This window comes from Nerophis ophidion, linkage group LG02 (genome assembly GCF_033978795.1).
Source record: "Nerophis ophidion isolate RoL-2023_Sa linkage group LG02, RoL_Noph_v1.0, whole genome shotgun sequence".
Classification (NCBI taxonomy): domain Eukaryota; kingdom Metazoa; phylum Chordata; class Actinopteri; order Syngnathiformes; family Syngnathidae; genus Nerophis; species Nerophis ophidion.
Genome location: NC_084612.1, coordinates 11,015,755 through 11,039,311, shown reverse-complemented (window position 1 = coordinate 11,039,311; position 23,557 = coordinate 11,015,755). Strand labels below are relative to the sequence as shown.

General features: G+C 39.8%; 1 long non-coding RNA gene across 2 annotated transcripts in view; it reads left to right on the top strand.

The window, feature by feature from the left end:
• LOC133536601 (uncharacterized) overlaps positions 1-23,557 on the top strand; it is an 86,519-nt gene that overhangs the window by 40,090 nt on the left and 22,872 nt on the right. For both annotated transcript variants that reach the window (XR_009802508.1, XR_009802502.1), the window contains one exon: positions 6,704-6,805. This is a non-coding gene — a long non-coding RNA (uncharacterized LOC133536601). The remainder of the gene's footprint in view (positions 1-6,703; positions 6,806-23,557) is intronic.

Here is a 23,557-nt window from a genome sequence, read left to right as displayed (position 1 = left end):
TCACAGTTGAAGTGTACCTATGATGAAAATTACAGACCTCTGTCATTATTTTAAGTGGGAGAACTTGCACAATCGGTGGCTGACTAAATACGTTTTTGCCCCACTGTACAAAACATGTGCATATAGAAAACATGCGCAAGCAGGGTTAAAAAGTCAAATGTTTTGTGTCCTGTATCATCATCCCTCTATATTTATTTTTACTTGTTGTATTTGGAGGCGATCCCGCTAATTAAATAGCTGATGATCGTCCCGGGCAAAAACATGACACGACACGCATTCAAAACAGATCTTTCCTCTTTCTTTAAAACACTGTTGCTCATTCTTTCATTCATTCCGCGGCGAAGATCGCATGTCGCGCTCGGCTGTTGCCAAAACAAAAAAAACAAAAAAAAAAGTGCCTCAAACTTTTCCAAGATTGCAGGCCCAGATAGCTTTGCTTAACCTCGTGTTGCCGACCAAAGGTATCTTGTTTGTGTCACTCAGGCTTAGAGTCTAATCTGTAGCATGTGTTTTTGTGGCTTCTCTAGAAGGTGAGTCGTCGTGTTGTCAATCTTTAAAGCCGAGTATGTTCTATTGCTTCAAACCCCACTGGAGCATTTATATATATTTTTTTGCACACTTTCATCTTTGTCCTCCAGTCCTAATGAGCCCTTTTTAATATTCTCAAGAATGTCTTCGCCGCCAAGGTCAAATGCTCAAACCATGCTATCGATGAGTGCTGGCTTACAAATCATAAGTATTGATCACGACGGGGGGGGGTCTTACAGAATGTAGGGCAGACAGTAAAATCGTACCCACTTAGGCTTAATAGCCCACATTAAAGCAATTATGCACACAAATCTGCACTGTCTAACTGTACGCATATCACACCCATCCATATATCTTTTTTTGGTGCATTTTTTTTTTTACCCGTGCAATTTTGGTAATGAATCAGTGTTTTACTTGGTACGGACGACTCGAGGTGAAACAGTTCTAATTGGTGGGCTGACCCCACATCAACTGACGGTCCATGGACTCTTGTAGATAAGAGCTTCACTCGATGACATAATGTGCATAAAGAGGTTTTTTTTTTTTTTTTTTTATATGTGTGTGTCAATACTCATGTATTTACTAATGATGGTGCAAGCGCCAAGTGGTGACCCACTAATGAAGTCGACACATTTCAGACACTCAGTTGAACGGGTCAAGGACTCCAGAGAGGTCTCACTCTCGTCCTCTAGCTAGCGTGACGTGTACACACGAGGGATTTTGTTTTTTTTTTAGCAGTTTGCTGATTAAATCGGGTAAATAGATGGTCATAAATAGGGTTGTATGGTATACCGGTACTGGTATAGTATCGCAGTACTAATGAATCAAAAACGGTACTATGCTCTGTTTAAAAGGAACCGGTTTTTGGGCATGACGCCGCGTCGTTACGTCATAACTTTGCTGGTTTTGCGAGCAGAGGAGCATGTTTGGCAGCACACAATCACCGAGTACTTTTAGTAGTGTGCTGATTAAATCGGGTAAATGTACGGTCACAATCAGGGTTGTACGGTATACTGGTACTGGTATAATATCGCTTTACTAATTAATCAAAAACGGTACTATACTCTGTTTTAAAGGAACCGGTTCCTGGGCATGATGTCACGTCATAACTTTGCTGGTTTTGTGAGCAGAGGACCATGTCCGGCAGTGCACAATCACTGAGTACTTTTAGCAGTTTGCTGATTAAATCGAGTAAATGTACGGTCACAATCAGGGTTGCAGGGTATACCGGTACTGGTATAGTATTGCAGTGCTAATGAATCAAAAATGGTACTATACTCTGTTTTAAAGGAACCGGTTCCTGGGCATGACCTCATGTCATAACGTAGCTGGTTTTGTGAGCAGAGGAGCATGATAGGCAGCGCACAATCACTGAGTACTTTTAGCAGTTTGCTGATTAAATCGGGTAAATGTACGGTCAAAATCAGGGTTGTACGGTATACTGGTACTGGTATAGTATTGCATTATTAATTAATCAAAAACGGTAATTTACTATGTTTAAAAGGAACCGGTTCTCGGGCATGGCGCCGCGTTGTTACGTCATAACTTTGCTGGTTTTGTGAGCAGAGGAGCATGTTTGGCAGCGCACAATCACAGAGTGCTTTTAGTAGTGTGCTGATTAAATCGGGTAAATGTACGGTCACAATCAGGGTTGTACGGTAAACCGGTACTGGTATGGTATCGCAGTACTAAGGAATAAAAAATGGTACTATACTCTGTTTTAAAGAAACCGGTTGCCGAGCATGATGTCACGTCATAACTTTGCTGGTTTTGCGAGCAGAGGAGCATGTTCGGCAGTGCAAAATCACAGAGTACTTTTAGCAGTTTGCTGATTAAATGGGGTAAATGTACGGTCACAATCAGGGTTGTATGGTATACCAGTACTGGTATAGTATGACAGTACTAATGAATCAAAAACGGTAATATACTCTTTTTAAAAGGAACCGGTTCTCGGGCATGACGCCGCGTCGTTACGTCATAACTTTGCTGGTTTTGCGAGCAGAGGAGCATGTTTGGCAGCACACAATCACCGAGTACTTTTAGCAGTTTGCTGATTAAATCGGGTAAATGTACGGTCACAATCAGGGTTGTAGGGTATACCGGTACTGGTATAGTATCGCAGTACTAATGAATCAAAAACGGTACTATACTCTGTTTAAAAGGAACCTGTTCTCGGGCATGACGCCGCGTCATTACGTCATAACTTTGCTGGTTTTGTGAGCAGAGGAGCATGTTTGGCAGCGCACAATCAGAGTGTACTTTTAGCAGTGTGCTGATAAAATCGGATAAATGTACGGTCACAATCAGGGTTGTACGGTATACCGGCACTGGTATAGTATCGCAGTACTAATGAATCAAAAACTGTACTATACTCTGTTTTAAAGGAACCGGTTCTCGGACATAACGCCGCGTCGTTATGTCATAACTTTGCTGGTTTTGTGAGCATAGGAGCATGTTCGGCAGCGCACAATCACGGAGTACTTACAAGCAGACACGGTGTGCAGACAGAAAAGGGAGAACAGACGCATTTTGGCCTAAAAATTAACAATAAAGGTGAAGTTATAACACTGCCTCAGGAAGAGGTGCTTTAAGACATGGCTAGCTAGCTAGCGGCGAACATCCATTTGCAGTCGGCAATGGTTTAGATCAGTGGTTCTTAATCTGGGTTCGATCAAACCCTAGGGGTTCAGCAGAGCCTCCGCCGCAGACGTCAACACACACCCGACTCATCGTGTAAAAAAATGTGAGGTGAAGTGAATTATATTTATATAGCGCTTTTCCCGAGTGACTCAAGCGCTTTTACATAGTGAAACCCAATATCTAAGTCACATTTACACCAGTGTGGGTGGCACTGGGAGCAGGTGGGTAAAGTGTCTTGCCCAAGGACACAACGGCAGTGACTAAGATGGCAGAAACGGGGATCGAACCTGGAAACCTGAAGTTGCTGGCACGGCCATTCTAACAGCTGAGCTATACTGCCCCAAAACTTCTCCCTATCGGTGTATTATGGATACCCCCAAACAATGCTCCCTCTAATTTCTCATCTGATTTTCAGGTGTGTAATTTGTTGTGAGTTCATGCACTGTTGGTTTTGTTATTTGAACAAGGTGGTGTTCATGCACGGTTCATTTGGGGACGGCGTGGCACTGTTGGAAGAGTGGCCATGCCAGTTACCTGAGGGTTCCTGGTTCGATCCCCACCTTCTACCAACCACGTCACGTCCGTTGTGTCCTTGAGCAAGACAATTCACCCTTGTTCCCGATGGGTCGTGGTAAGGTTCTTGTATGGCAGCTCCCGCCATCCTTTGAGTACCTTGAAGGTAGAAAAGCGCTATACAAGTATAACCCATTTACTATTCATTTTGTGCACTAGTAAAAAAACATAACTTTGTCTTGATTTAAAAAAAAAAAAACATTTAGTTTTTTCACTAAAGAAGTGTTCGGTGAATATGAAACTTGTTTGGTTCGGTACCTCCAAAAAGGTTAAGAAACACTGCCTTAGCTACTTCTAAATCACTAATCCTCGCCTCCATGGCAACAACTGAAGTAATTTTCTTACAAGTATCTTCCCTGCAAGCTAGCACCCTGAATGCAAAAAAATACCTTGGGTGGATCGTTGGCATGAACTAAAAGGCTAACACATTTACAAGTGCCTGTATGGAGGGGGATGTTGCCTGAGGGCCTGCCGCGGAACGTGATGTGCCAAGGCAGGCTTGAAGACAGCAACAGGTGAGTAGATGGCCCAGACGGGTTTTATCTAATCACCTGTCGCCTTTATTAGCAGCAGCCAGGATGAGACACGTAGGTGGGGTTGGAGGTGCTGTTGAGCGGACGCAGGAGAGAAAAAGATTTTGCTGGAAAGCAAAATCCTTGCACTATTGAATGAAAATAAAACTATTATACCTTGAATTCCAGGCTCTCTTGGCAGTGTGCGGTGGTCCAAAGAACCTACTAGAGGACAACCTCTACACTCTGTATTAATATTATTAACTTAAAACAGCATTCTTCCGTAAACTCACCAAGACATCACCATGAACTTACTTGAGTCTAACTGATTGGAGAGCTAGCTTCCGCAGCTAGTGGGTTCATGACGATGCTTTCTGTTTTGTTTGATCAGCCGTTTTACTGACATGTTACAGGCACTGCTTAAAAACAGTTAGGGTATATACAGTAAATAAACATTTACACACTATTTATGTGTAAATAACTAATTTCACAACGTACTGTACATATCCAATGCTTATTGTCCGGGGCGATTAATATGTGGAAATAATATTATTTTTCCTTCAAATTTAGTGGATGCAGTATATTGTAACGTCCCGAAAGAGTTAGTGCTGCAAGGGGTTCTGGGTATTTGTTCTGTTGTGTTTATGTTGTGTTAAATGCGGATGTTCTCCCAAAATGTGTTTGTCATTTTTGTTTGGTGTGGGTTCACAGTGTGGCGCATATTTGTAACAGTGTTAAAGTTGTTTATACGGCCCCCCTAAGTGTGACCTGTATGGCTGTTGACCAAGTATGCATTGCATTCACTTGCGTGTTTGAAAAGCCGTAGATATTATGTGACTGGGCCGGCACGCAAAGGAAGTGCCTTTAAAGGCCTACTGAAATGAGATTTTCTTATTCAAACGGGCATAGCAGGTCCATTCTATGTGTCATACTTGATCATTTCGCGATATTGCCATATTTTTGCTGAAAGGATTTAGTAGAGAACATCCACGATAAAGTTTGCAACTGGAGAAAAGCCCTGCCTCTACCGGAAGTCGCAGACAATGACGTCACATGTTGATGGCTCCTCATATATTCACATTGATTTTAATGGGAGCCTCCAACAAAAACAGCTATACAGACCGAGAAAACGACAATTTCCCCATTAATTTGAGCGAGGATGAAAGATTTGTGTTCGAGGATATTGATAGCGACGGACTACAACAAAAAAAAAACGCGATTGCAATCGTGTTGTATTGAGACGGATTCGTATGTTTTTAGACACATTTACTAGGATAATTCTGGGAAATCCCTTATCTCTCTATTGTGTTGCTAGTGTTTTAGTGAGTTTAACAGTACCTGATAGTCGGAAGTGTACGTCCACGGCCGGGTGTTGACGCGCAGTGTCTCGGGGAAGTCGACGGCAGCTGTATGGACGGCACAAGCTCAGCTGATATCCGGTAAGAGGCGACTTTTTAACCACAATTTTCTCATCAAAGCCTGCTGGTTGACATGTAGTCGGGATCCATGTCCGCTGTGATCCATACTAAAGTTTCACCTCCGTGAATTTAAAACAAGGAATCACCGTGTGTTTGTGTGGCTAAAGGCTAAAGCTTCCCAACTCCGTCTTTCTACTTTGACTTCTCCAATATTAATTGAACAAATTGCAAAAGATTCAGCAACACAGATGTCCAAAATACTGTGTAAGTATGCCATTAAAGCAGACGACTTTTAGCTGTGTGTGTGTGCAGCGCTCATATTCATAACAGCCCATGACGTCACGCGTACACGTCATCATTACGCGACTTTTTCAAGAATAAACTCCCGGGAAATTTAAAATTGCAATTTAGTATACTAAACGGGCCGCATTGGCATTTATTGCAATGTTAATATTTCATCATTGATATATAAACTATCAGACTGTGTGGTGGGTAGTAGTGGGTTTCAGTAGGCCTTTAACGTTTATTAGCGCTCTGTACTCCTCCCTACGTTTGGGTACACAGCGGTGTTTTGAAAAGTCATACATTTCACTTTTTAAAACCGAGACCGATTATTTTTAAACCGATACTGATAATCTCCGATAATACATTTTAAAGCATTTATCGGCCGATAATATCGGCAGTCCGATATTATCGGACATCCCTAATTATTATCATTATTATTATTATAACTAATGACTGAGCGAGGTCTGCCCTGCACGTATTCAGTCCATCCGTTAATGGTCGTTAAAATTCCAGGACTCCTGCTGGCGACAGTGTGATTACAACTTATTGGTGATATACACACGTAAACCTGCTGACCCAGCGGTTCAACGTGTTTCCAATAAGAGCAGAAAAGTTGACAGGCTGAAGATGACAAGGCTGATTGGTTAATGGGAGGCTTTTTGCCTTTTCCATGTTGCTTATTTTGCAGGAAAAAACACCCACTTAGACACTGGATCGTGTTAACATTTCATTTTTTGTCTCTTTTAGGACGAAGCATGAAAAATTTATCGGCCTCATCTCCATATGCTGATGCCTGTGATTGAGTCGCCGACGCTTGTTTTGAGGGAAAAGAACGACGGCATCGATTTGGTATGTTTGTGTTTCCTTTTTGATTAGTGCATTTGTAGCCCACATGGCCGCCACCTAAGCCCCCCTTGCATCCGCTCCATCAAACAGAACGCTTGAGAGGCCGATGAATATTTAAAGACAATTTAACAGTCAGCGTTTACAGCGCCACGCCGTCCGCCCCTCCTCTGTACTGTACTTCCTATAGCTTCTAATTTTGACTCGTGGCATGTGATATATGGGTGTGTTATTTTCAAACTGAAGAAAAAAAAAAAAAAACACGTCATCAAACTCTTTCATTATCTAATGCTAACACCCCAGAGATCAACAGTGCCTGGAAGATATGGGTTTATAATTGCTTTTATTGGTTTATTGTGTGAGCGCCGCAGCTCTTTGATGTATTTAAGGGAGCATCCTAATGAATCAGTGAATGAAGAAAGGGATTTGATCTCAAAGGGGGGTGAGGTAGTGATGGGTAAAGGAGTTGGTGCATGGGGGGGTGTAGTTTCAACAATGCCTTCTTTAGTTTAGCTGCACTGGTGAACAAGCAAAGACTTAATCGAGCACATTTCAGCACAGAGCAGGCGAGAGAGTGCAGTCAAGTGTAAACAGCCGTCCTATACAATGTGGAGCGGGAGGCATGCATGTTACGGGGTGGGCGGGGCTTATTTAGCAAATATGCAAAAGCGCTTTTGACCTCCTCGTGACCACCTCGCCGTCCCACATGCACCCGCCCTGTCGCTCGTTAATCATCATTTGTGATGAGAGCCGGGTAGAAATATTACTGAGCATGTTTTGTTTCCCCAAGCTTTTTTGTGTTGACTCATTAAACCCATTAAAAATGTTTTGCACACATAAACATTGTTGCTGGGCCAGGAAAACCCCAGTCCCTTTCACACAGTCCATAAAACCTGTTTTATTCTGCACCATTTTTTGCATTTTGCTGTTTTGTACTAATTAGCACTGACACCAAGTGATGGTGACAAAATTGACATGGAGAGTTTTCACCTTTAGTAGACCATTTAGTTGCCACAACAGAGCTTGTGTATGGGTACAGTATCCCACTAGAACAGCCGGCGGGCCTGATTCGGCATATATATATATATATATATATATATATATATATATACACAGTGGGGCAAAAAAGTATTTAGTCAGCCACCGATTGTGCAAGTTCTCCCACCTAAAATGATGAAAGAGGTCTGTAATTTTCATCATAGGTACACTTCAACTGTGAGAGACAGAATATGAAAAAAAAAATCCAGGAATTCACATTGTAGGAATTTTAAAGAATTTATTTGTAAATTATGGTGGAAAATAAGTATTTGGTCAACCATTCAAAGCTCTCACTGATGGAAGGAGGTTTTGGCTCAAACTTTCACGATACATGGCCCCATTCATTCTTTCCTTAACACGGATCAATCGTCCTGTCCCCTTAGCAGAAAAACAGCCCCAAAGCATTATGTTTCCACCCCCATGCTTCACAGTAGGTTTGGTGTTCTTGGGATGCAAGTCAGTATTCTTCTTCCTCTAAACACGACGAGTTGAGTTTATACCAAAAATTTCTATTTTGGTTTCATTTGACCACATGACATTCTCCCAATCCTCTGCTGTATCATCCATGTATCCATTTTGGTATGAACTCAACTCGTCTTGTTTGGAGGAAGAAGAATACTGAGTTGCATCCCAAGAACACCACACCTACTGTGAAGTATGTGGGGGGAAACATCATGCTTTGGGGCTTTTTTTCTGCTAAGGGGACAGGACGATTGATCCGTGTTAAGGAAAGAATGAATGGGGCCATGTATCGTGAGATTTTGAGCCAAAACCTCCTTCCAACAGTGAGAGCTTTGAATGGTTAACCAAATACTTATTTTCCACCATAAATTACAAGTAAATTCTTTAAAATTCCTACAATGTGAATTCCTGCATTTTTTTTTTCACATTCTGTCTCTCACAGTTGAAGTGTACCTATGATGAAAATTACAGACCTCTGTCATCATTTTAAGTGGGAGAACTTGCACAATCGGTGACTGACTAAATACTTGTTTGCCCCACTGTGTATATATATATATATATATATATATATATATATATATATATATATATATATACATATATATATATATATATACATATATATATATATATATATATATATATATATATATATATATATATATATATATATATATATATATAGTCTTTGCACACTAATTGACCTAAAGAGCACGCACTTGATAATGTCATGTTATCGATGGGAAAATGCATTTTTAGACAATATGATTTGCCTGAGCAACTGGGAGACACCACGAGTAACAAGCAGTAGAAAATGGATTAGAAAGGAAAGATTTTATTAAATAATACTATATATATATATATATATACATATATATATTTTTTTTTTACCTGGGATGTATCCGGCCCGCAAGCCGTAGTTTGGGGACCCCTTGTCGATGAATATTTAAAGACAATTTAACAGTTGCATTGGTGATCTCTTCCATTCTTTCGATTAAAGCTATTGATTTGGAAACGTTAACTCTGTATCCATATTGGTTCTTTGCGAGTTTTCTATATCTATTCATAAAAATGTCCAGTTATTCAATAATTGTAGAAAATTGTGGAAGTAAAGAAACAGGTCTACGATTTGTAAATTGGTGTTTGTCTCCAGTCTTATAAGTCAGTACAATTCAAGCTGTTTTGGGGAATATTCCTGTTTAAAATGACAGATTACAGATATACTGTATATATTACAGATATATATATATATTAATCAGATTATGTTTTGCCTCTCTTTGCTGTCGGGTCAAACTGCAGTTTGTGGAGACAGTTAACGTGACAAATGGTTTTAAAATGACTCCCTTGTTAAACGTATGGACTGTTGCGATTTTTCAAATACAATGAAATATATCTAAATATTGCATTTGGACAACGTGTGCAAAATTATAAACCGTCTTTTCATGAGATTTAGTTCAAACCTGTTTTATGTGGGTGGCACAGTGCACATGGCTCTGGTTACCCCTTCCCTGGCTCTTCCACCCAACAAAAAGGTGATTTGGAAAGTTAAGAGCTCGCATCCCTTTTAACCTCCTATTAAACCCTCCTTTTAACGCCCACTTTGCCCGTGCAGCGGAAGCCCCACATTCTCATGCCCATCAGGTCAGTCAGGTTAACAGCCGCAGAGGGAGGAAGCGAGAAGGAGGGCGACATTATCTCATGTCTGCCCCTCCGTTGCCCCGCATGAAGAAAACAAGAGATAAAAAGGAGAAGTATATACTGCAACTGTTTGATGAGCAGCAAGGCAATAAATTCATTAATCATCATTATATGCCTCATCAGACTCTTTGCCAGCCTCTCCATGGGAGTTACACGAATTAGCCGGTGCAAAAGCAGTCACTTTGGAAGGAGCTAGGTAAGTGCTTTTTGATTGCCGCCTTCAACAATGCTTCCCTTGACAAGCTAATAAATCACATCTTTCTATACTCAAAGTGCAGCTACTGTGAACACAATCCTAGCCACCTAAACAAAAAGAAAAGGCGACGAGGCCTTTTTTTTCTACTCGAGCTGAGGGTCTTTCTTAGATGTGTTGAAGATTCTTCCTTACCCCTGAAACAAAGACGCTGGGCTTAGAAAGCTTTTTCAAAATACAATGAACTTCAGTTGTTTTCTTGAATGGAAGTGCAATCCACTCAAAACACTTAAACACTTAAAAAAAAAGTCAAGTAATTAAATTTACCTTTGGCAATACCAACATGTTGCGAACCAAAACAGCAGCCCCTACCGGCACATTTGTCTATTTAATTAACTAACTAACTCATTAACTGACTGTCTGCAATTCCCTTGGTGTAAACAAAAGTGTGGAGAGTAGTGTTGTGCCGATACCAATACTGTATTTATTTGGAATGATTTCGATACTTTTTGGTACTTTTCTAAATAAAGGGGACCACAAAAAATTGTATTACTGGCTTTATTTGAACAAACAAAGCCAAACTGGGCTTATCTTAGGGTACATTAAACATATGTTTATTTATTGCAAGTTTGTCCTTAAATAAAATAGTGATGATACAAGACAACTTGTCTTTTAGTAGTAAGTAAACAAACAAAGGCTCCTAATTTAACTGCTGACATATGCAGGAACATATTGTGGCATTTTCCATGCTATTATTTTCTCAACAATATCAAGGACAAATGGTAGAAAATGAATTATTAATCTACTTGTTCATTTACTGTTAATCTCAGTTTACTATCTCTTTAAACATGTTCTATCTGCACTTCTGTTAACATGTAATAACCACTTATTCTTCTGTTGTTTGATACTTAACATTAGTTTTGGATGATACCACACATTTGGATATCAGTCTGATACCAAGTAGTTACAGTATCATATATTGGTCATCATGTGTCCAGGGACGTATTTCCTGAGTTTATAAACATAATATATATATTTTTTTAAACGAAAGAAGATATGGACATAATCACAGTAGTATCTGATAGATACGCTCCTGTACTTGGTATCATTACAATTGCGTTTGTTTACATTGGGATGTCAGTGAGCTACGGTGTGTAGTGAAACATGTTTAGCTATTCCTCGTCCTGCAGAGATGATACTACCATGGAGGCGAGGATTAGAGATTTAGAAGTAATATTTCAGAGACGGTATAGTACCAAATATGTTTAATTAGTATCGCGGTACTATACTAATATCGGTATACCGTACAACCTTAATGGAGAGGGCATTTTTTTTCCACTGACTAGCATATGTCAACGCTAGCCAAATCCATCTCGACAATAACACCATACCGGTCCTTGAGTTAGTTCAAAACTTGTGAGACAAATTTTTTGGCAGCAAATTCCTAAAAGCTCTACAGTGTTCCTGTTGTAAATAGGAACTTTGACAACTGTAATTGTTATTGCATTGACATTTTAACCCTGTTAGCCAACGTAGAACACTGGGGTCCAAACTTGTGATTTCCCTATGTGTTTCTTAACCATTGTTGGGCCATGAGCTCACCCTAGAGGGGCCGCAAAAAATTATCTGTTTCTCAGCTTTGGTTCTTGTGGATCTCAGCGGTACTCAGTTATAATACACTTTTCCACCACTTATGGCAGTAATGACCATCTCAAACAAACTGAAAAAGTCTGGAGCCAAATTCAGAGAGACATTTATTGGGCAAAAAACTATGACTAAAGTTAATTTGAAAAGGTTTGTCCTGTTTAACTTTAAGTAGTAGGTTCGATATAATTTTAAATGACCATATTTTTCACACTATAAGGCGCACTTCAAATCCTTTAATTTGCGCAAAAATCAACAGTGCGCCTTATAACCCGGTGCGCCTAATGTACAGAACAATTCTGGTTGTGCTTACCGACCTCGAAGCAATTTTATTAGGGCCATGGTGTAATGATAAGTGTGACCAGTAGATGGTAGTCACGCATAAGAGATAAGTGTCTACTGAAATATGACGCCAGTAAACGACAACAAAACTTTAAATGTTCCATTGAAAATAAAGAACATTACACACAGAACTCAAAAGTCAGTCAAAATGTTTAAGTATGACTTTAAAGCCACACCGCTTGACGGATTGCTGACTACAGCTATCGTACTCAGAGATACAAATTTTACTGTGGTGTGTGTACAAGGACCGCAAAACGGCAACCATTTGCAGACATATTATTTGGCGTTTTGTTTCACAATATTATGCAAAACCAACTTTTATTACCTTTCCCACCACTTATGGCAGTAATGACCATCTCAAACAAACTGAAAAAGTCTGGAGCCAAATTCAGAGAGACATTTATTGGGCAAAAAACTATGACTAAAGTTAATTTGAAAAGGTTTGTCCTGTTTAACTTTAAGTAGTAGGTTCGATATAATTTTAAATTACCATATTTTTCACACTGTAAGGCGCACTTCAAATCCTTTAATTTGCGCAAAAATCAACAGTGCGCCTTATAACCCGGTGCGCCTAATGTACGGAATAATTCTGGTTGTGCTTACCGACCTCGAAGCAATTTTATTAGGGCCATGGTGTAATGATAAGTGTGACCAGTAGATGGTAGTCACACATAAGAGATAAGTGTCTACTGAAATATGACGCCAGTAAACGACAACAAAACTGTAAATGTTCCATTGAAAATAAAGAACATTACACACGGAACTCAAAAGTCAGTCAAAATGTTTAAGTATGACTTTAAAGCCACACCGCTTCACGGATTGCTGATTACAGCTACCGTACTCAGAGATACAAATTTTACTATGGTGTGTGTACAAGGACCGCAAAATGGCAACCATTAGCAGACATATCATCTGGCGTTTTGTTTCACAATATTATACAAAACCAACTTTTATTACCTTCTGGTTCCTGCTGATGTGTATTTGAGATCCGTATAGGTCCTGAAAAATTGCACACATCCGCACAGAGCTTGTTCTTTTTCACTATCTTCTTGTTACGGTGCATTCACCCTCTGCTGTTGCCATTTCTAATATAAAGTAGTGTAAAGTTCTAGCTTATATATTGCTACGAAAGAGCTAAAAACTACCAGTGCAGTGAGTTCACATTATTCACCTAAGGAACTTTAGTTATCAAAGAGTTCCGGTCAGACGGTTTTCCACAGTACACATTTCCGACGTTGTTGCAGTAGTGAGCCACGGATGAGAAGATGCTGCTCTGTTATTGATTTAAGTAAAGGCTGAACGTCATTAAAAAAGTTAGCTCCATCTTTTGACACTTCTTCCACTCCCGTCCTTGCACGCTACACCGCTACAACAAAGATGACGGGGAGAAGACGCTGCCGAAGGTGAGCCACGTAAATAAGACCACCCACAAAACGCCGCATCCTGAAGAGATGCTCAGAAAGCGGCTGTAAAACATAAGTCTCACCTTAAAACTCATTTGTATACTCTAGCCTTTAAATAGACTCCCTTTTTAGACCAGTTGATCTGCCGTTTCTTTTCTTTTTCTTCTATGTCCCACTCTCCCGTGTGGAGGGGGTCCGGTCCGATCCGGTGGCCATGTACTGCTCGCCTGTGTATCGGCTGGGGACATCTCTGCGCTGCTGGTCCGCCTACGCTTGGGATGGTTTCCTGCTGGCTCCGCTGTGAACGGGACTCTCGCTGCTGTGTCTTGGATCCTCTTTGGACTGGACTCTCGCGACTGTGTTGTATCCATTGTGGATTGAACTTTCACAGTATCATGTTAGATCCGCTCGACATCCATTGCTTTCCTCCTCTCTAAGGTTCTCATAGTCATCATTGTCACTGACGTCCCACTGGGTCATTATTGTCACCAATGTCCCACTGGGTGTGAGTTTTCCTTGCCCTTATGTGGGCCTACCGAGGATGTCGTGGTGGTTTGTGCAGCCCTTTGAGACACTAGTGATTTAGGGCTATATAAGTAAACATTGATTGATTGATTGATTGATAATCTATGCAACATTTTGACCAAAGAACCACTAGTACATGTTATGTAGACCACAAGGAAGTGCTTACAATTGAGAAAAAAATCATAATATGACCTCTTTAATGCTCTTTATAATCCGGTGCGCCTTTTGAATGAAAAAAAGACCTGTTAGAGCCTATCTGTTATTTATTTTTTAATTGTTTTGAAAATTAAATCAAATAATGCCAATGATGATTTTGATGAATTATTGGATGTTTTAGATGAATTATGATGAGCGATTGTTTTCAGCTCTTCACGCTTCTCCTGGTTATCTACTTCCTCCTCCTATGATTAAGAAGACAGGACAGCTGGGTGCTCCTTTGGTGTGTCTGTCATGTTGAAGGAGTAAGGAGTGAACAAGTTTATTTACTGCTAAACAAGTTATTTTGATTATGTTGAAGTCTACCACGGAGAATATTTTTTGTTTGTGAAAATAACTTATAATCATTTTGAATCTAGAAATATCTCCGCGTGTGCTTATTCAGGAATTTAGTGAGTCATAGACCTCCTTCTCAGGACTACTCTGCTATCTTTATTTTTTTTTTCCAACTTTTTCGAATGCAAGAGTAGCCGTAACAGACCCGCTCATAGGCAATGCGCCTTATAATCCAGTGCGCCCTATGGTCCGGAAAATGCAGTACAATTAAGATCAAGATTCACTGTTCATATTTCTGTAGTCAAAAAGTTGGGCCCCGAGGTCAAACATTTTTAAAACCCCTGATTTACATGTCAGAGGCATTTCTTGTTCAACTTCTTTAGTTATACTAGTGGTGTTCGTCAGGGTCCCATTTTAGGTCCTCTCCTTATCAGCATTTGGGCTATTCAACAGCTGGCCTACGATTTCAATTGAAAACATTTGTGACGGACTCACATTACTGCAACAGTATTTTAAAAATAGTAGTGTCAGGCTTTCCACTGACAGTTTGTTGGTGTTTTAGTTTCTCCTGTGTGCTTAGTATTTCCTGTCCTTAGTTCCTGTCAGCACTCTTATTTTGGTTCAGCTTCCTGTTTGTCTCCCTGAGTGCTTTGTTTCCCCTCAGCTGCGGCTGATTGGCACCTGGCCACACCTGGTGTCAATCAGCCCGCTCCTATTTGTACCTGCTTTGTCTTCCCGTCAGTGCTGGATTATTGATTTGTCGATGTCACTTCTTGTCACTCTTGTGATGTATTATCGCTCCTGTCGTGTCGTACCTTGTCTTGCCTATGCAGCATTGTGGTGAGCTATCTTTGATTGCAGTTTTTAGCTTACGGCATAGCTCGGTTGGTAGAGTGGCCGTGCCAGCAACTTGAGGGTTGCAGGTTCGATTCCCGCTTGTGCCATCCTAGTTACTGCCGTTGTGTCCTTGGGCAAGACACTTTACCCACCTGCTCCCAGTGCCACCCACACTGGTTTAAATGTAACTCAGATATTGGGTGTCACTATGTAAAGCACTTTGAGTCACTTGAGAAAAACGCTATATAAATATAATTCACTTCACTTCACTTCACTGCCTTTTGTTCCCTGCTTCCGAGTTTGTTTTTATATTACACGTACGACTTCTGTTTCCTGCTCGACTCTTTCTAGCTTCCATGCTAAGTTCCCTTTTGTTTTCTAGCTCCCATGCTAGCTCCCTTTGTTTCTTATCCGCCTCGTGCGCGCTTTGTGATAGTACCCTTTTGTTTGTTCGGGTTCTATTATTTAAATTCAATCATGTTTTCTTATTCAATGCTTGCCTCCTTCTTTGCATCTTGGGGTTCGTCAACAACTGACTCTGACAAGTAGAGTGCGGTCATTTTTTGCAGAAGGTCCTTAAAGCAGCATGCACTCCAGTAATCCTGGAAAAAAGAATAGACTAACAGCAAATATTGGCTGTTGAGGATGCTGGTTCTCAGGAATATACAAAATAACAATCCTTAGCTTTTTAGAAATGTGGCCCTCAAAACAATTTACCGGTAGTTGACTATCCCTGGAATATGTTTTTGTGTTTGTGTGCGTTGATGTTAATGGGCTTCAGATCGATTCAGCCAGCCCTACATCAGTTCTCTTGTAATATCTGACACAGTCCTTATCTCTTACATTCTAAAAACGTATATAAATGGCAAATAGTTTATACTTGTATCGCACTTTTCTACCTTCAAGGTACTCAAAGGGCTTTGACACTATTTCCACATTCACACACACATTCACACACTGACGGCGGGAGCGGCCATGCAAGGAGCTAACCAGCACCCATCAGGAGCAAGGGTGAAATGTCTTGCTCATGGACACAACGGCAGTGACTACGTTGGTAGAAGGTGGGGATCGAACCAGGAACCCTTCGTTTGCTGACACAGCTACTCTCCAAACCGCGCCACGCTGTCCAATTAGTGTTGTCAAATGATTATTTTGTAATCCTATTAAATTACCCTTTTGAATTTGGATTCATTGGGATTAATTAGAGTAAATTCCAAAATAAATTCACCTAAAAAAAAGGTCACATTTTTGGACAGAAATGCAATGTTTGTCTTCAGAATGCCGTGCATAATTAAAAAAAAAAAGTTCTATAAATGTACATTATTTGCTGAGGTTTTGCACAAATACATGCAGGCAGCTGTTTTATCTCAAGTCCTGACAGTGTTTATTTTGAAGTGAAATTTCCCAGTGAGCAAACCAATCGGCGTTTCATCACTCATGTTTGCAATAACATATGCTTTAACCTGATCACTGACCATATAGCATCATTTTAAGGTAACCATTCACAGTTAAGGTAAAGGTGCCATGCGCTCAAAATAAAATGCATGATTAATCTACAACTATGGTAAATGCAATATTTTTTTCGTATTTAATCACAGTTTAACTATTTATTTTTGACAGCCTTACCTTATTTTTCGGACTATGAGTCACAGTTTTTTTCATAGTTGGCCGGGGGTGCGACTTTTACTCAGGAGCGACTTATGTGTGAAATTATTAACACGTAAGAGACTAGACAGAAAAGATTTCATGGGATTTAGTGATAAGGAGTGACAGATTGTTTGGTAAACATATAGCATGTTCTATATGTTATAGTTATTTGAATGACTCTTACCATAATATGTTACGTTAACATACCAGGCACCTTCTCAGTTGGTTATTTATGCGTCATATAACGTACACTTATTCAGCCTGTTGTTCACTATTATTTATTTATTTTAAATTGCCTTTCAAATGTCTATTCATGGTGTTGGGTTTTATTAAATACATTTCCCCCCAAAATGTGACTTATACTCCAGTGAGACTTATATATATGTTTTTTTCCTTCTTTATTATGCATTTTCGGAGGTGCGACTTATACTCCGGAGCGAATTATACTCCGAAAAATACGGTATTTATAATCTATATCTTTTTTACTCTCACATTATTTACTAGATCTACCGGTCGCCCGGGGGACTGCGGTCCCCTCCAAGGTTTCTCATTGTATCCCATTGGGTTGAATTTTTTCTTGCCTTGATGTACGATCTGAGCCAAGGATGTCGTTGTGGCTTGTGCAGCCCTTTGAGACACTTGTTGTTAAGGGCCATGTACATAAACTGTGATTGATTGATTGATAAAACCACTATATGTGAACAAAGGGGGAAAAACATGTTATTATAAAATGCATACAACTGAGTCCTCCCGCTTTTGAACGGCTTACTCCAAAAAAGGGCTTGGTACTTTCTACGGTTAAGTAGCAACTTTAGCAAAAAAAATTGTTGATTCAAAGTGGTAGAAGTCATCAAAAAATATGGGGTCCAATTCATCATGATTTGAGATTAAATCTTGTTCAGATGCACTTTTATTTGCCTTTATTTTTGCTGTTAGGATAAAATGAGAAACAAGAACCTGCATATTTTATAGCAGTGGTTCTCAAATGGGGGTACGCGTACCCCTGGGGGTACTTTGAGGTATGCCAAGGGGTACATGAGTTTTTTTTTTAAATAATTCTAAAAATAGCAACAATTCAAAAATCCTTTATAAATATATTTATTGAATAATACTTCAACAAAATATGAATGTAAGTTCATAAGCTGTGAAAAGAAATGCAACAATGCAATATTCAGTGTTGACAGCTAGATTTTTTTGTGGACATGTTCCATAAATATTGATGTAAAATTGTTATTTTTTTTGTGAAGAAATGTTTAGAATTAAGTTCAGGAATCCAGATGGATCTTTATTACAATCCCCAAAGTGGGCACTTTAAGTTAATGATTACTTTTATGTGTCAAAATATTTATTTATAATTGAATCACTTGTTTATTTTTCAACAAGTTTTTAATTATTTTTATATCTTTTTTCCCAAATAGCTCCAGAAAGACCACTACAAATGAGCAATATTTTGCACTGTTATACAATTTAATCAATCAGAAACTGATGATATAGTGCTGTATTTTACTTCTTTATCTCTTTTTTTTTAAACCAAAAATGCTTTGCTCAGATTAGGAGGTACTTGAATTAAAAAAATGTTCACAGGGGGTACATCAGTGATAAAAGGTTGAGAACAACTGCTGTACAGTAGAGACATTTTTGTCAACTTATTTGGTCAGCGCTACAGGAGCTCTCTGCCTTTTTTAGGACCTTTTGCTAAAAATATACCGTATCATCGGGACCACAGGGCGCACCGGATTATAAGGTGCACTGCTGATGAGCGTTTTTTTTTTTAAATCTTTTTTTATTAATAACGCGCACCGGGTTATAGGGCGTATAAAAGGAGTCTTTGTTTTTTCTAAATTGAAAACACTTTCTTGTGGTCTACATAACATGTAATGGTGGTTCTTTGGTCAAAATGTTGCATGTATTATGTTTTACAGATCATCTTCAAGCCGCTTTCTGACAGTCGCTCAAGGAAGCGCTCTTTTGTGGGCGGTCTTATTTACGTGGCTGACCTTCGGCAGCGTCTTCTTCCCGTCATCTAAGTTGTAGCGGTGTAGCGTGCAAGGATGGAAGTGGAAGAAGTGTCAAAAGATGGAGCTAACTGTTTTAATTATATTCAGACTTTACTTAAATCAATAACAGAGCAGGAAATGTGGCCCGTGAAAAAATGTCCGACCGTACTTGTCTAATAACTAAAGTTTCTTGGGTGAATAATGTAAATTCACTACACCGGTATGTTTTAGCGCTTTCATGGCGAGTTTACTGACAGATATAAGTAACAACTTTACATTACTTTATATTACAAATGGCAACAATGGAGGATGAATGTTCCATAACAAAAAGATAGAGAATAAAATAAGCTTATCGACTACGGTTTCTACACGGACTACAAAGGCGGACACGCGCAATTTTTCAGGACTTATGCAGTTCCCAAATACAGACCAGCAGGAACCAGAAAGTAATAAAAGTTGCTTTTGCATAATTTTGTGAAACAAAACGCCAGATAATATGTCTTACCTAATACACATACCATAATAATACTCCTATGTTGAAGCACAGTACAATTCATCAAGCGGTGCAGCTTCAAGCTTACCAAAGTCGTACTAAAATATGTTGATATATTTTTGAGTGCCGTGTGTAATGTTCTTTATTTTCAATGGAACATATACAATGTTGGTGTTGTTTACTTGAATATTATTGCAGTCTACACATATCTCTTACATTTGACTGCCATCTACTGGTCACACCAATCATTACACCATGTACCAAATAAAATTGCTTCAAGGTCGGTAAACAAAACCAAAATTATTCCCTACATTAGGCAAACCGGGTTATAAGTCGCACTGTCGAGTTTTGAGGGGAAACAAATATTTTAAGTGTGCTTTATAGTCTGGAAAATACGGTACGCAAATATTCTTTTGTTTGTTTTTAAGATTCTGCTGCAAAAATGTTTCTCTCCAACAAATGTTTTAACTGAACTCATACATGTTGAATAGCCCAAATGATGAAAAAGAGAGGACCTAAAATGGAACCTTGAGGAACAGCACTTGTGTAACTAGAGAAGTTGAATGAACAACAAGTACCTCAATTTGAAGTAAACAAGCTACAGTAACACTTTATACTTACATTAAAAACATATGTAACTGCCAAAAAGTAAAAAACTTAAAGGGGTTCCTTGAGGAGTGCGTAAATATCCAGTTTGAACCCTACAACAGGAGCCTTCCGGTGTTTTTAGGAATTTGATTAAAAAAAGTTTCTTTCAAGTTTCGTACTGACCTCGGGGAGCCGGTATGGCCCCTGGCCCACCTGTTGATTAGCCCTGCTTTAGAGTGAGTTACTTCTCTTCGGGACGGTATAGCTGGGTTGGTAGAGCGGCCATGTCAGCGACTTGAGGGTTCCAGGTTCAGAATCAGACATAATTTATTAATCCCTGAGGGGAAATAATTTTCAGCACAATCCCATTCAAGATCAGACAAACATTACAGGGAGACAGAACATGATTGCTGACGGGTCTGCCAACTTCTGGCGCGCCTTACAAAAAAGGTGAGATACAGGTAAAAAAGTTGGGGGGAATGGGAGAAAAAAAAAAAAAGATTAAAATAAAATAAAATTAAAAAAAATCGGTCTAAGCCTTGGGCCCTAGAGAGGGGATTCAGACTGAGGCCAAGGGAAAAAAACAACAAAAAACAATTCATAGCCATAGTACACATCCCTCTTACACTCATGTAAAAGGGAAACATCAAAAAACACAAAGGACATGAAAGACATTAAAGTAGCGGAGCTGATGCAACCAGCCACTTCTACATACAGCTATGAATAAAAATAAAAATAAAAATATACACTGTGGTGGCCTGCCGTTGTGTCCTTGGGCTAGACACCTTACCCACTTGCTCCCAGTGCCACCCACACTGGTTTAAATGTAACTTAGATATTGGGTTTCACTATGTAAAGCGCTTTGAGTCATTAGAGAAAAGCGCTCTATAAATATAATTCACTTCACTTCATACTTAAATGCCCATTAATAATGAGCTTTAAATTAATTCCAATGGAATTTAAGTCCTGTGAAATCAACTGGCATCACGTAATAGATCGTGCTTGGCTTAGGAGCTTTCACTGATAATAAAGACGAACAATGGTTGTTTTCCGCTTCTTTCTAGAGCCGATTTGAGCAGCGTTAACTTATGTGACATGCATATCAGCCCCCAGATGACCTGCGTTGGCAGGTATTGCCTACCTACTACGGCGATCATATCCTTCCATCCAGATGGCCATTCCATGCTAGACCAACAAATGATCCACCAGACCAGAAACGCCTCCTTTTATTGAAAATGAGGTCAATAGATGATTTGAGGCCTGCATTGCGGTACGGCCCGTGCCGTAAGCCTGCTTTAGGGCTCCTCGGTGTGTTGGACCGGAGGACTCATCCGGGAAGGGGGATGCGCTCGTCGGTGGGGGTGCGGCAGTTAGGGGTGGTCTTTATCTGTTTAAAGCCTCTCTCTGATGAGATTACCTATTGGAGTTGGCTGTAAACCACACCGTTAATCGGGGTGCTGCAGGCAACACCATCCGACTGGCTTGAAGCCACCGCCAGTTTTTTTTTTTTTGAAGGTTGTGTACGGTATGTGGAGCTACTACTCTTATATGTTCTGTGGTAATTAATCCGGGGGAAACCTAAGTATAGCTCATTAAAGGCCTACCGAAATGAGATTTTCTTTTTCAAACGGGGATAGCAGGTCCATTCTATGTGTCATACTTGATCATTTCGCGATATTGCCATATTTTTACTGAAAGGACTTAGTAGAGAACATCGACGATAAAGTTCGCAACTTTTGGTCGCTAATAAAAAAGCCTTGCCTTTACCAGAAGAAGCAGACGATGTGCGCGTGACGTCACCGGTTGTAGGGCTCCTCACATTGTTTACAACGTGAGCCTCCAGCAGCAAGAGCTATTCGGACCGAGAAAGCGACAATTTCCCCATTAAATTGAGCGAGGATGAAAGATTTGTGGATGAGGAAAGTTAGAATGAAGCACAAAGAAAAAAAAGAAAAGAAAAGGCGGCGGCAGTGGGACCGTTTCAGATGTACTTAGACACATTTACTAGGATAATTCTGGAAGATCATTTATCTGCTTATTGTTTTAATAGTGTTTTAGTTTGCTCGGTGGCAGAGAAGAGGACTGTTGACAAACTAGTGAGCATCCTGGATGATGCCAGTCACCCTCTGCATAGCGTTATCAGTAGCCAGAGGAGCTTGTTCAGTGCTAGACTGCTTCATCCCAAGTGCAGGACTAATAGACTCAAAAACTCCTTTGTCCCACACGCCATTAGACTGTACAACTCCTCTCTGGGGCGGAGGGCGGGGGGGTACAGTGCAATACGTTGAGTTGAGTTTATACCAAAATGTTCAATTTTGGTTTCATTATATTCTCCCAATCCTCTGCTGTATCATCCATGTATCCATTTTGGTATGAACTCAACTCGTCGTGTTTGGAGGAAGAAGAATACTGAGTTGCATCCCAAGAACACCACACCTACTGTGAAGCATGGGGGTGGAAACATCATGCTTTGGGGCTGTTTTTCTGCTAAGGGGACAGGACGATTGATCCGTGTTAAGGAAATAATGAATGGGGCCATGTATCGTGAGATTTTGAGCCAAAACCTCCTTCCATCAGAGAGAGCTTTGAATGGTTGACCAAATACTTATTTTCCACCATAATTTACAAATAAATGATTTAAAATTTCTACAATGTGAATTCCTGGATTTCTTTTTTCACATTCTGTCCCTCACAGTTGAAGTGTACCTATGATGAAAATTACAGACCTCTGTCATCATTTTAAGTGGGAGAACTTGCACAATCAGTGGCTGACTAAATACTTTTTTGCCCCACTGTACATTCTAACCTTCAAAGTGCAAAAATAAGTTGACCACTGTAAACTCAAACATTCTAATTAGGGGTTTCCTGGGCTGATACAGATATTGGTTGTCTGTCGGATATTTGTACCGGGTAATATCACCTTGCATGTAAATACTTAGATATAAGCCTTTACTTGTGCAAAGGTAAACAGCTAGGTAATTTATTTATATTTGCACCTTATTGCTTTTTTATCCTGCAGTGCCATGAGCTAATGCAACTTAATTTCGTTCTTATCCGTACTGTAAAGTTTAAATGTGAACGACAATAAAAAGGAAGTCTAACGACTAAATTGTCCTCCAAAAAGCACAAAAGTTTGAACTTTTCTCGTAAATTTTGAGAAATAATTAACAAAAGGTACACATGGTCGAATATTGTCTGCTCTTAAAATGGGATTGTGCTGAAAATCTTAATTAATAAAGTACTTCTGATTCCGATTCTGATATCGGCTACTAGAAGCTAGCAGCTACACAACAGCTAAGCACACAACAGCACCCGCTGTGATAAATGTCCTTAATTGAACAGCACGTGTCAATAAAAACAGGTATTAGATTAATTTAGTTGCAAATTACCTACGCATAC